The sequence below is a fragment of the Peromyscus maniculatus genome, chromosome 5, assembly GCF_049852395.1.
Source record: "Peromyscus maniculatus bairdii isolate BWxNUB_F1_BW_parent chromosome 5, HU_Pman_BW_mat_3.1, whole genome shotgun sequence".
In the NCBI taxonomy this organism is placed as follows: domain Eukaryota; kingdom Metazoa; phylum Chordata; class Mammalia; order Rodentia; family Cricetidae; genus Peromyscus; species Peromyscus maniculatus.
In genome coordinates this window covers 109,797,091-109,809,502 of record NC_134856.1, presented here as the reverse complement: position 1 = coordinate 109,809,502, position 12,412 = coordinate 109,797,091, and positions in this window count along the sequence as shown.

The following is a 12,412-nucleotide window of genomic DNA, read 5'->3' as shown; positions in this document are numbered from 1 at the left end:
TTTATTATTAAGACCAATTACAGTTTTGCTACACACACACACACACACACACACACACACACACACACACACACACACACATATATATACATACATATATATATATATATAACTTTATAATGTTAATTAAAATATACTTACCATACAGTCATCTACATAAAACTTTGAGTATGTGTATGGGAGAGAGTTTATCAAGAGCCATTGCTTGGGCCTGGAGAGATTGCTCTGTTACTAAGAGTGCATATACACTAAATTTGTAGAGGACCAGTGTCTGAACCTAGGTTGGCAACTCACAAACTCCAGCTCCAGGGGGATCAGACACTCCTGGTCCCACATAACTGTGACCCAAGGAAGCTTTGCTGCTTTAGCAGCCATGTGCGTGTACCAGTCACTGCAGTGATTTCATGGTTACCTCATCTGCATCACTACTTAAATGGAGATGTCATCATTGATGATCATTGCATTTCAAAAACTTTATTGCATTAATCTCAATAAACAATTGTATATAACTTTTGTTCCTATCAAATACTGGTAGGCAATTATGTCTGTAATAACTTGTTATCTAAGTATATTCTGAAAATATCAAAAAGCATCAGTCCACCTGTACATCTCTGCCCATGTCTGGATCACATGTGCATTGTGTAGCTGTGGCTATTTGCTTAGATTTACTCACTGGAGCTCTTTCTGTATGACTGTTGTTGCCCAGTTCCAGGGGGTCTCAAAGAAAGACTCATTTCTGCCTGACTCATTGTTAGGGACTTGAGACTGAGACAGTGTTGTTAGCCAGTCTGTACTACAGAGAAGCTTCTCAAAATGAGAGGTTTATTACTGTGAATCTTCAGGATCATAAATATCTTGGGTCATACATGAGTTGGATAGGGCTTCATTGTTGGAAGCTTGGTCTTCTGGGGCACTGTTGAGAGATGGGAGAACCATTAAAAGTTACAGCCTAGCACAGAGTGATGAGGACATAGAGAGCATTGGCTTTATTAGGGACTGGTGCTGACCTCAAGGAGTGAGCTAGTTTTCATGAGAGTGGAGTATTAGGAATGACAACCTTGCATCTGTATGGAGCACTTTCTTTCTACTTTCTACCAGTATATTAAAAAGCTACTGGGCCCTCCCTGGGAGACTGGCACAAGGCTGTTCTGAACCTCTATCCATATCAAGTTGTGACTCAAATAAACTTCTTTATGAAGTGACCAGTGGTGTCAAATATTACAACAGAACATTGGTTAACCCAGGTATTGTAATTGTTGAATGATCTTGAAAAGACAGTCAATTATGTCTCTTCTTGATACATAGACTGAGACTCCTGGAGCCTGGACACTCCAAGACCTTGTTTTTCAGAGGAGAATTAGTGCCGAGGCCAGAACACTGGTAAGATGGACACAAAGAAAGCCTGGACCAAAACTGAGCCCAGATTTTGAGTATGAAACCTACCTTTCCAATTTTTATTTTTAGTTCTTTTGATCTAAGAAAAAATGACATCATCTAATAACACACTTAGTGAAAAGATCAAGCATTATATTAACTGTCAGGTTAATGTTAGGGAGGCTGGATGTGTCTTAGAAACTCACCATGCCATTCAGGTTCCTGTAATGCGAACTCTTCCAATGAGCTGGCATTGTCTTGGTGTGACCATGTGCCATCACAACCCCCTCACCCCAGCTCGGAAAAGGAAGACTATTGTTGTCCCGACCTACTGATGGAGATGAGGCAGCTCTGTTGTCAGGACTGTACCAGAAAAAAAAAAGAAACTAGATCTTTTCAACCTAAAGGTTCTCTTTGTAATTAATTAAAGACATTTTTAGAAGACATTTGGGTTATAGGAATGTGGCAATGATAGATGATATCACATTATGACATTTATTCCTTACCAAGAAGCTTCGTAATTGGTTCACCTATTCAAAACTGTTATTTTACCAGACAATAGGGTTCTAGGAGCCCTAGTCAGACTTATTTAATTTACCTAGTTGACATATAAGAAAGTGAAGCAACTCACTTTTGATTTGTAAGTACAATGGTTCCTTACTTGTTTGGAGACACTAGTGAGTGTGGAATTTATCCAACATTGATGAATGTCTGTGGGAAGCTGAGCCAATGGGTTACTATTTTATTATGTTAGGTTCAAGAATATTTAAAATTTCATTAACACTTTCCAGAAACTGTTCAAATGCTGTGTGGCATGGGGTGCTTCTTGTTAAGGCTCTCACTTGGAAGCTGAGAAAGAAAGGACTTCAGGAGAGAGAATCAACTTTCCTAACAGCTCTGTAGCAGAGCAACAGTTTGTGGCAAACAGATGCTGGAACCCAGAGCTTCGGCTTTGTATCCGGCACTTTTCCCACCAGGTGGGGCTGTGTTATGTATCTCATGCAGTGAGGCTGTCATACAGGAGTCAACAGAAGGTATAGTCACTGCCTTGCCAAACACCATGCCCTTCAAGGACATTGTATCTTCCCGTGGAAGATACATACCTTTACGAGTTTTTGTGTTCCATTCAAGAGAGCTCACTATTTTTTCCCTTTTGAACACTTTTTTTAATACTGTAGACTATAATATTACTACATCATAGGTAGTAATTAAGAAAAAGTAAATACATTAAGACATTTCCAAAGATGGTAGCTGTATGACTTAGGTGGAAGGACAGGTACAATAAAGGCCACCAATCTGGTGTGTTTACTAAGAAGCAAAAGGGGGTCAGGCTTCAATAGTTGAATTGTGTTCTGTTGGAATGAAAGAAGTGATGGACCATTGTGCCGTGAGTGACTGTGCCAATGGACCACATATTTTGTTTTGCGTGACACATCACTAAAAGCATGATGGTGCTAGTTAGACTTTGATGGCTGAAACAAGACACCCAAGAAAGCAACTTAAGGAAGGGGTAATTTAGTTTATGATTGAAGAAGTTTTAGTCCATCATGACAGAGAGGACATGGCAGAAAGAAGTTTCATGGCACATTCATGGCATCCACAGGGTGTCAGGTGGGGAACAACACCTCCCCACCCTCTTCCTTCTGGTCCCCAGTCTAAGGGATGGTGCTACCTGCACTAAGGGTTGATCTTTCCCTCTTGGTTAATCCTCTCTTAAAAAGTCCTCACTGACACACCCACAGCTGACCTTTACTAATCTTCTAGGAGCTTCTTCTCAATGTAATCAAGTGATGGTCAAGATTAATCATCACAACTACTGATATTCAGAATGTATTCTTCTGCTGGAAATAGAAGGTTGAATAGACAGGAAGTCATAGGGGAAAGACGAAAGAAACTGTGGGTAGAGAAGGGATCCCTGAGTGGGTGATATGTCCTGTAGTAAGGGGCAGCTACAATGTAGGCTAGCCTTCAGAATCTTAATTTGGAGTCTGTAGACAGAAAGTTCATAGCTCCCTTTACCATGGAACTAGGCCTTCTGGCTCAGGGTTTTTAAATACCCTATTACTACATTCAAAAGACACAAGAGCTCATCTCTCTGCCAGGGCATCATGTGTTTTTCAGTTGCTGGAGGGGTTCCCTCCAAGCCTGGGTGATTGCAGGGAGGAGCTATTTAAAGGGCAGTATTCACAATTTAGATTTGCGGGTGCACCAGATGACCTTTAAGGCACTTTCCAGCACCCGGGGTTTCATGATTCTCTTTCTATTATGCATCTATGCTGGATATGTGTGACATTGTTTGAGGCAAACACTGAGAATGAACAGGAGCACAGTTTGGAATGTTGATGGTGCTCACATCTATTTTGTGTTTCAATTTCTGGAAGCAGTCTTTGTCTGGGAGGCAGTTTGGTCGGTGACCTTCTGTAACATTTGGAGCCCAGCCACACTGTCTTTGTTTACTGTAAAGAGCATGGAAAAACCGACTTCCTGACAGTGCCCTGTGAAGTCTAAGGTCAAACCACTCACAGGTGAACAAACACAGTCCATCTACCTTCAACTTGGCATTTGGCCTCTGTAAAATGGAACTAGGTAGTAATGTTGGGGACCTGAAAGAGGGGAAGTCTGTCCTCTGCCAGCAGCCGGCAATTAGTCACTTTGTCAGCCAGCTTTGTGCAGCTCTAATCTTGATTCGTCAACCATGTTGGGGAGGCTGGAAGACAAAGCATATACTTTGCAGTCCCCTAGCCATCTAGTAGATAAACCCCTCCCTTGATCTATATTCGTATTTCCCAGGATTGTAATGACACAGTACAGTGTTCCACTGAATATTCCTATTGCCCAGGCTCTGTCTTTCATGGTAGGACTTCACAGTGACTGAGGCGGGTTAGCCTCCTCTTAGGAGTGAATATCCTCATGTCTTTCATAAATTGCTGCTAATTTTGATTACCATTAAATGCAAGCACTCCCCGCTGTCAATGAGAAAAAAGCATCTTTCTACCTCAGAAGAGCTCTTAGGACCTAGACATCCTCTCTTCATTTCTCCCCCTCGTCTTAGTAAAATACACTGGCCCGGGGGAGCAACATGTATGTGACTGAATTAAACAGTTACCTTGATCATACCTTGAGTTGGTTACTCAGTGATTTTTTTTTAGACTAGGTGTTCTTGTTCATATATTTAGATTATTAGAACTTACCTGAACTGGTGGAAACAAAAATAGATGAGCATACATTTCCCTGTATTTTTAAACAATATTTTGCCCTGCAATGTATCTGCTTCTCCAGTGTCCTAGTTATTCCACATTGCTCTTGAAGCCTGTTTAGAGGTGATCTACTAAAATATATGTGGGCATTAAAAGCTCACTTCTTTACTGCTGATGAGAAAGATTATAGCACTTTTCCCCTCAGCAATAATATGAGGCAATAACATCCCTTTTCACTTCCAGGGCCAGAGGCAGTATGTCACATTAACTTTCATTAATTGTCCAAGAAATGAGGTACCTTCGTTAATTTAGTATTCCAGTTAGCTAAAATTGTGCGAGGAGGCTGATAAACTCCTGTGGTTTTTCCCTTCGCTCTCTACATGTGTGTGTGAATGTTGAAGCTGTTAGCACACCTATCACCTTGATAAACGTAGCCTTCCAATTAGGAAGGAGACAGGAATGGTGTAGGCCTGTAGCCAAAGCAGGACACAGCAAGATCAGTCGAGACAGAAAGAAGTGGCTGAGATGTACAGTTGTGGGTCAAGCAGGGAGCACTGAGAAACTGAGCCAAAGGCAGAGTAAGAGAGAGGGCATGGAGTCTCTTTCTATGGTTTTAATGTCATGACGGAAACCAGCCCACCAAAGCCACCCAGATATCAGTGAAATATGAAATTCACGTTACTTCTTTTTATCACTTTCATATTACTTAGGGTTTCTATTGCTGTGAAAAAAACACCAAGACCATAAGCAATTTGGGAGGAAAGGGTTTACTTCTACACCACCATCCATTACTGAGGGAAGTCAGATCAGGAACTCAAGGCAGAGGAACCTGGAAGCAGGAACGGAAGCAGAAGTCCTGAAGGAACATTGTTTGTTAGCTTGCTCCTTGTGGATTACTCAGCCTACTTTCTTACACAGCTCAGGACCATCTGCCCGGATGACACCTTCCACAATAGGCTGAGCCCTTTCATATCCATCAGTAATTAGGAAAATGTACCACAGGCTTGTCCATAGGCGAATCTGATGGGGGCATTTTCTCAGTTATGGTTCCCTCTTCCCACGGTACTGTAGCTTGCGTCAAGTTGACACAAAGCCACCCAACACATTCATTATCTTGAAAGGTGTATCTAGCACTGGGCTTGTAGTACACATCTGCAATTTCATCTTGGGATACTGAGGCAGGAGGCCTGTGAGCTTGAGTCCAGCCTGGACTACATAGTGAGTTACTAAGTTAGCCAGGGCAACACAGCAAAATCTTCTCTCAAAATAGAAAAGAATAACCATTCCAAGCATCCTTCTAGCTGGAAGTCATCTTGCTGTCATTTTTAATTGTAGCTCTTTCTTCACAAAGCCTCCAGACTCCATCTCATCTTCCTCCCCAGCCTCAGCAAAGTTCAGGGCCATTTCCCTGCCTCACAGACAAAGACAGCTTCCAGAAATGGAAACACAAAGTAGATATAAGCACCATCCACCTTTCTAAACCATGCCTTTGTATGTTCTCGGTGCTTGCTTTGTGTGTTGTCAACCTCCATCCAGCATAGGGGCATCTCAGAAAGGAACTACCATGCTCTCCATGTATCTGATCCTCACCCTGGAACCATCAGCCTTGGCCCTGACTCCAGATTCGTTATCTTACAGGTGGACTGTTATTCTTCCAGGTTAAGATGGGGAGGAGAGGCAACAGCTTTAGAATGTGGCCCTCCTTGGTCTAGTACCACTTTTGTAAACTAGTTTGCTAAAACCAAGTCTGTTATTCCAGTCACCTTCGGGTGTGTTTATGCTTTGCACCTGCTCCTGTTCCGATTTCATGAAAGTCACTTATTTTAAAAGTGCTTTGCTCGTAGGATTGCTGAGATTAAGTAAGGTGCCAGATCTACAGGGGTTCTTATAGACTCTGGTGCTTAACAAGTGTTCATGTTCAGTTTTCAGTGATGCTGTTGATACTTAGCCACTTACCCCAGCCTCTGGTTTGGCACTTTAAATTTCACTGCAAATTGGGACCCCGAGGCACCTTTCCAGGTGTTTTTGTAGAAACCATTTCCCTCCTTCAGCTTTTCCATGGCATTTCTTCTCTGACGCACAGCTATCAGGCAAATTTAGACCCATTTATTATTTTCATGAGGAATAAAACTCAGGAATAGGCCGGGCGGTGGTGGCGCACGCCTTTAATCCCAGCACTCGGGAGGCAGAGGCAGGCGGATCTCTGTGAGTTCGAGGCCAGCCTGGTCTACCAAGTGAGTTCCAGGAGAGGCGCAAAGCTACACAAGAGAAACCCTGTCTCGAAAAACCAAAAAAAAGAAAAAAAAAAAAAAAGAAAACTCAGGAATAGTTGCCATTGAAGGCAATACAAGCTTATTGCCAACAGAAAATGTGGTGCAGGCCCTGCACATATATTTCCTCAGGGCGGGGAGAGTGCTCATATGCCATTGTTCTACAGCGATTAACAAAGCATGAGAGGTTTTTGTTTGTTTGTTTGTTTTTTGCTACTTAATGAAGGTTGTACACAAAGTAGAACAGCTTGTTTAAATAGTTGTACAAGCAGATAATACCATTTGTTGGTAGAATATGAATATGAAGAGTAGAGGGCAGCCTTGGTGATGGGCAAAGAGGTGTCCTGAACATATAGACAGTGGTTTTGGGTGGCGCAAACAGAGCAGTTGAGTGGGAGTGGTTTGCACGTAGTCTGCGATATGAAGTAGTGCAGTGTGACTCTGATGCAGTGGAGAGGAATCTGAAATCCAAGGGCCACTTGTAAAGGATTCTCTCAGACTTGGTAGGGGATGGAGGGGGGATGGAGAGAAAAGCATGGCTGCTGAGCTTCCTAGATTGACTCTGCAGCACTCAGGTTGATAGAAGGTTGTCTTTGGGGGGAAAGAAGACATGTACAGTTGCTACACTTTGAGAACATGCCTGTCTTGCTCCACACAGTTCCCAGGTCGGGAATAGCCCTTTACGCAGGAATACAGAGGAAGGCTTATGTGTGCATCACCGAGGAACTGACGACCTCTTATCTGGGTAACTCCAGTCAAATGACAAAGGAGGTAGACAGTCACCTCACTCATTCACACTTCTTCCATTTTGATCAGCCAGTATGATTATACTTTTTTTTTTCTTAGCATTCTTCTTACATTTTGAGAGTCTCCAAATAGGCAACCTGCTTAATTTTGGGATGTGTGGCAGAATCTGCAGACCCCCATGTCATCTTTCTCCTGTGTGTCCTCTCTAGTGAAACAGTGGTACCCACTCAGCACCTCTGCAGAGGGGTGTTTTGGGGAGCACTTCTTGCTTGTCCTTTTGTTGCAGAGTACAAATATCTAAGTGGCTAAAGGGCTTTGTCCAGTGTTAGAAAACATCACTCCCATTTGCCAGCGTGAGATGCCAATGTGCAAACCAGAGACCTGTCAATTTAAAGAAACAGAAATGCCTCCCTTGTTTTGAATGATGACTTTTGAGGGAATGTTACTGTTGTATGTGTGCCTTTAAATCTTTAAATAAGACATCACAATTGTTTTATTATTTTTTTAAACAACAAACACTGTCTTCTCTCTTCTCCCTACAAAGGGACAAGGTTTTCCCATTTGGGTGAATACTGCATGCACTACTCGCCATAGAAAGGGTGCAGTCTTGGCAAGCCTCTTCTTATTAGTCTAAAAATAAATTATTCACAATGCAGGTTCAGATACAGATTGCAAGGAGAGATAATAGAATTGGTTTTCCAAGCCTGATCATGCTCGGAAGACATGGTATGTGCTTTTCAGGAATCCACTTCAACGGAATCAGCTTTGACGAGCACACACAAGAAATAATATTGCTGCCATCCAGCTTGTGTCTGCGGTACAGCATCCTCTGCTCGTCTTCAAGTACCCACGGTCCCTCTCCATCAGTGTGCACATGGAAAAGTCCACGTTGCTCAAGCATTTCTTCTGAGATGCCGCCCTCCCATTGTTCTTTTAAGGAAATTTCTTCCTGGCAGCGTGAGAGGGGCACTGCCTCCTACCCCCCTTCTGCCTCGGCGGAACAGTTGACCACAGCAGCAGCCGACTCCGGCTCGTCATGTGCTTCCTCATGTGATGTAGGTCTGCGGCACTGTGGAGCAACCGCATTTGAGACTCGGCACTCATGGACAGACGGGCGTTCAGGGACTGGGGAGTTTTTGGAGGGGGTGGGGAGGCCAATAAACCAAGAAAACGTCAGAAATAAAAGTCGCATCAAGTATGCTGATCTCTGTATTCCTATTTTTGTTTTGAAATTTGATTTTAGCTATTGCTTTTTCTGGTTGTGTCTATTTTTTTTTCCACCCCCGCAGGCACCGAGCTGCGCTGTTTTCTTTCTTTCTTTTTCTCTTTTTGTTTTTTTTTGAAATTCTGAAGCCGGAGCGTCTTCTTCACAGCTCCAGGGCTGCATCACTGTGGGCACACCAAGCTTTGCCTGCCTCACCTGCATGGTTTCTGCTGACTCCCGCCTGAGATGGCCCACCGTACACCCAGAACCCCGGAGTCGCCTGTCTGCGCCCTGCAGAAGAAGGACCTGCTTGCAAGCTCTGGCCAGGGTCTCCTCACAGCTGGATGGGGGTCTTGGAAGACAGGGTGAAATTGCAGAAGACTGGGATGGGATGCTAGGGGCATGCAAAGGACTGGGAAGGGGAATTTAGGAATACTATACATCAATGCCCACCGATGCTATGCACACAGGGCGAGCAAGGGCAGCGGGAGCCCCTGCCTCATGCACCCAGCTCTGGCTGCTCTCTAGGATTATTAGTCTGAAGAGACAACCCAGGCCTGGACGTGGTGCTTTTTCCCCAGAGAATGGAACTGAAGATGGATGAACCAGGTATCTGCTGTGTCTGCCTGGAAGGGCAGAGCTGGAGAAAGGCAGAGGGAAAAGAAGAGGCGATGTTGCCACTGACTGTGGGGAGATTGCTCTGGGCTCCGCAGTCTTAGTCTAAGGGAGGATGGCATAATGCATATGCCAGCACATGCATGGAGGAACTATAAACTGCAGCATGGATGTCCCTGGTACTGTCAAGGAAGAAACTGATGGGCTGGGTGACTATACAGTGTCCCCAGAGAAAATAGCAGTCTTGCAGCATGGATTTAAGTGCATGTGCATGCGTGTAGAGACATGGAAGGGAGTGTGTAACACACACACACACACACACACACACACACACACACACACGAGAGAGAGAGAGAGAGAGAGAGAGAGAGAGAGAGAGAGAGAGAGAGAGAGAGAGAGAGAGAGAGAATCACTTTGCTGGGTTGGGCTTGATTACAGGCAGTATTTTCAGCTCCTGCTCAACACCCATTTCCTGGCTAGCCAGAAAGCTTGGCCAGAGCAGCTGTGTGTAGACTTTCTTTATAATGGCAGAGCAAGCCCCTTCAGTTTTAACTCCTTGAAGTTCTGAGTGCTCAGCGTTGGGCTAAGACTCACTGTGCGGTTTTGTTTTCTTCTTCTCCTACAGAGCCCTGTAAACACAGCTGTATTCAGTATGGCGGAAAAATTCTGTCCCTTAAATAGAAATGTGATCGATTTTCATCAAAATAAATGTATCCCAGATGACTTTGAGGCCAGCTGGATACCACAGGCTTCAGGGGCTAAGCGTTCAGTGGAGATGAATACAGTGTTAGATTTACATGCTTTCCATGCTAGGATCAGTGGTGCTTAATAAAGGAAATTCTTTAAGGAAGAGGGAGGGTCCTCCTGGCTCACAGCTAGATGGTAAAGTACAGGTGCTGCTGCTGATCATGGGCGGGTGTTTGGAGCTGTCGAGTTTCCAGAGGTGTGTGACATGAAGCAGAGCATGGCTGATGTCAGTGTGAAGAAAGCTCGCAGCCTACTTATTGCTGTCGGAGGCAGATGGCTTCTCCATAGCCTCTGTCAGGGCCGGGTGGGTAGAAGGAGCTTGTCGATTGCTAGGAGTGAGCTGGGTGGACTGAGCTCTGAGCTGGGAGTGAACAGCTTTCCCAGTTGTCATGGGGGCTCCTCTGGGACGTGTGTCTGGCCTGTCCACCCACTGTTTGTTAGGAATTCTACAAAGCGGCTCTGTGTGCTGGATTATGTTTGGCCAGCTGTTGGTGCATTCCTGAGGGTGGGGCGGAGGCAGGATCTTATTACTGTACTTCCAAACTGTAGATCTATGTTGGGGGGGGGGCGAGAGGGGGGAGGAGAGAGAGAGAGAGAGGGAGAGAGAGAGAGAGAGAGAGAGAGAGAGAGAATGAGAATTAGGGGTGTGGAGCAGAGAGGAAAGAAACCAAGCAAGTCTGATAATTCCTTCTCATTTCTCCAGGTTGAGCTAGAGGGAATTCAGAAAGACTGTGAAAGAGAGAAAAGAGAGGGTAAGGGTTGGGAGCCTGCTGAAAGAGCCCATAAGACAAAGCAGAACTTCAAAGCTGCAGAGACGAGCAGAATGTCAGCAGCTTGTAATTAGCGGTTCATGGTTGCGTCAGAGACTGTATCTCTCCAAGAATAACTGTGTGATGTGTGCCACAGAGTGCAGGAGACAGTCATAACTAAGTTATCAAGCCTAGTTCACACAAGGGCAGATGCATGAAGGCATTTTTCTGTTTGAAAATCAAGTATGGATGGGGCACACATCTCACCGGCTGGACTGTGCCTAAGTTCCGGCAGAATGATCAGTGTGTCAGTGGGAATGTGTTTATTACATGAAGCAGTCGACCTGGAAGCATGCAGATTGAGTATGCAAGCTCTCTGTCACTGTCAGACACTGTCCCAAACAGCCCCACACTGCACTGCTGGGCTCCTGTCCCTGCACACCCCCCCATGACTTTTGCTTCTGTCTGTGCCTGTCAATGGAGGAAAGTCAAAAGTACACTCAAGTACCTATGCCCCATTAGATTCTAAAATCTCTACCAAAGAATTAAGAACCGAGTGTGGGTTCTGAGTTTTTCAGTGCTCTTAATTTGTGCCTGGAAGAAGCTTTTGTTGTCTTGAAGCCAAACAGCGTCTTGCTGACATCCCGTGGGGAGGTGTCATACCACTGTGATTGGGAGTTGAAGGGCACCTTCACTCCTCTGCCTTATCTCTGGTGTCTGGAGGTGCTGGCACTCTCTACCCGCTACCGCTAGAGCTGGTGGGAGGAGCTGATTGGCTGACAAGCTCAGGGTGTTTACTCTTATTTGTTTTCAGTGTTCCTCCACTGCATGCATTTAGTATTTGTATTTGTGTTCATGCTGCACAATTACTCCTGAGCGGCTTTGTTTCTCTGCCCGAAGTGAAGTCAATTTCAGTTCAGCCTCGGCAGTTGGGTCTCTGGGCGATATGCACACGTGTATTATGTTACCCATGTATCCACTTTCCTGTGGATTAGGGAAAATTGTAGGCAAGGAGAGCCGTGTATATTAAATCAATAGCTTTTTGAATCACATGTAATATAATTTAAATATACTCACTTTAAGGTTGCCAAAGCCTATGTTGTCTGAGCCCAGTTAATTTACATCTTTGATTTAGTCAAGGAGTGGAACCTGCCAGATCAGAATGCTGTATTCTGTGCACCCAACAGGGTGGAAGACATTATTTTGTTTGTGTTAGTTCAAACAGCTGGTCATTAATGCAGTCCCCATTTCTGGAGTGAAATGCTGGTGGACATGAATGGCTGTCTGATTAATACTGCCCCTCCGAGGGTCCTTCACCCAGCCCTGCTCGTGCAGAATAATGTAGCATGATGTGATTGCACTCTAACAGGATAGTATGTCATTGTGTCACCAAGCAATTGAGGTTATTATGGGGCAGGGCAGACAGACGGGACAGTGGGGTTACTAGACCGTAGCATTTTTAGAAATACAGGCCTGACCTACTTAGAGTTATTCTGGCAGGCAGCTGCA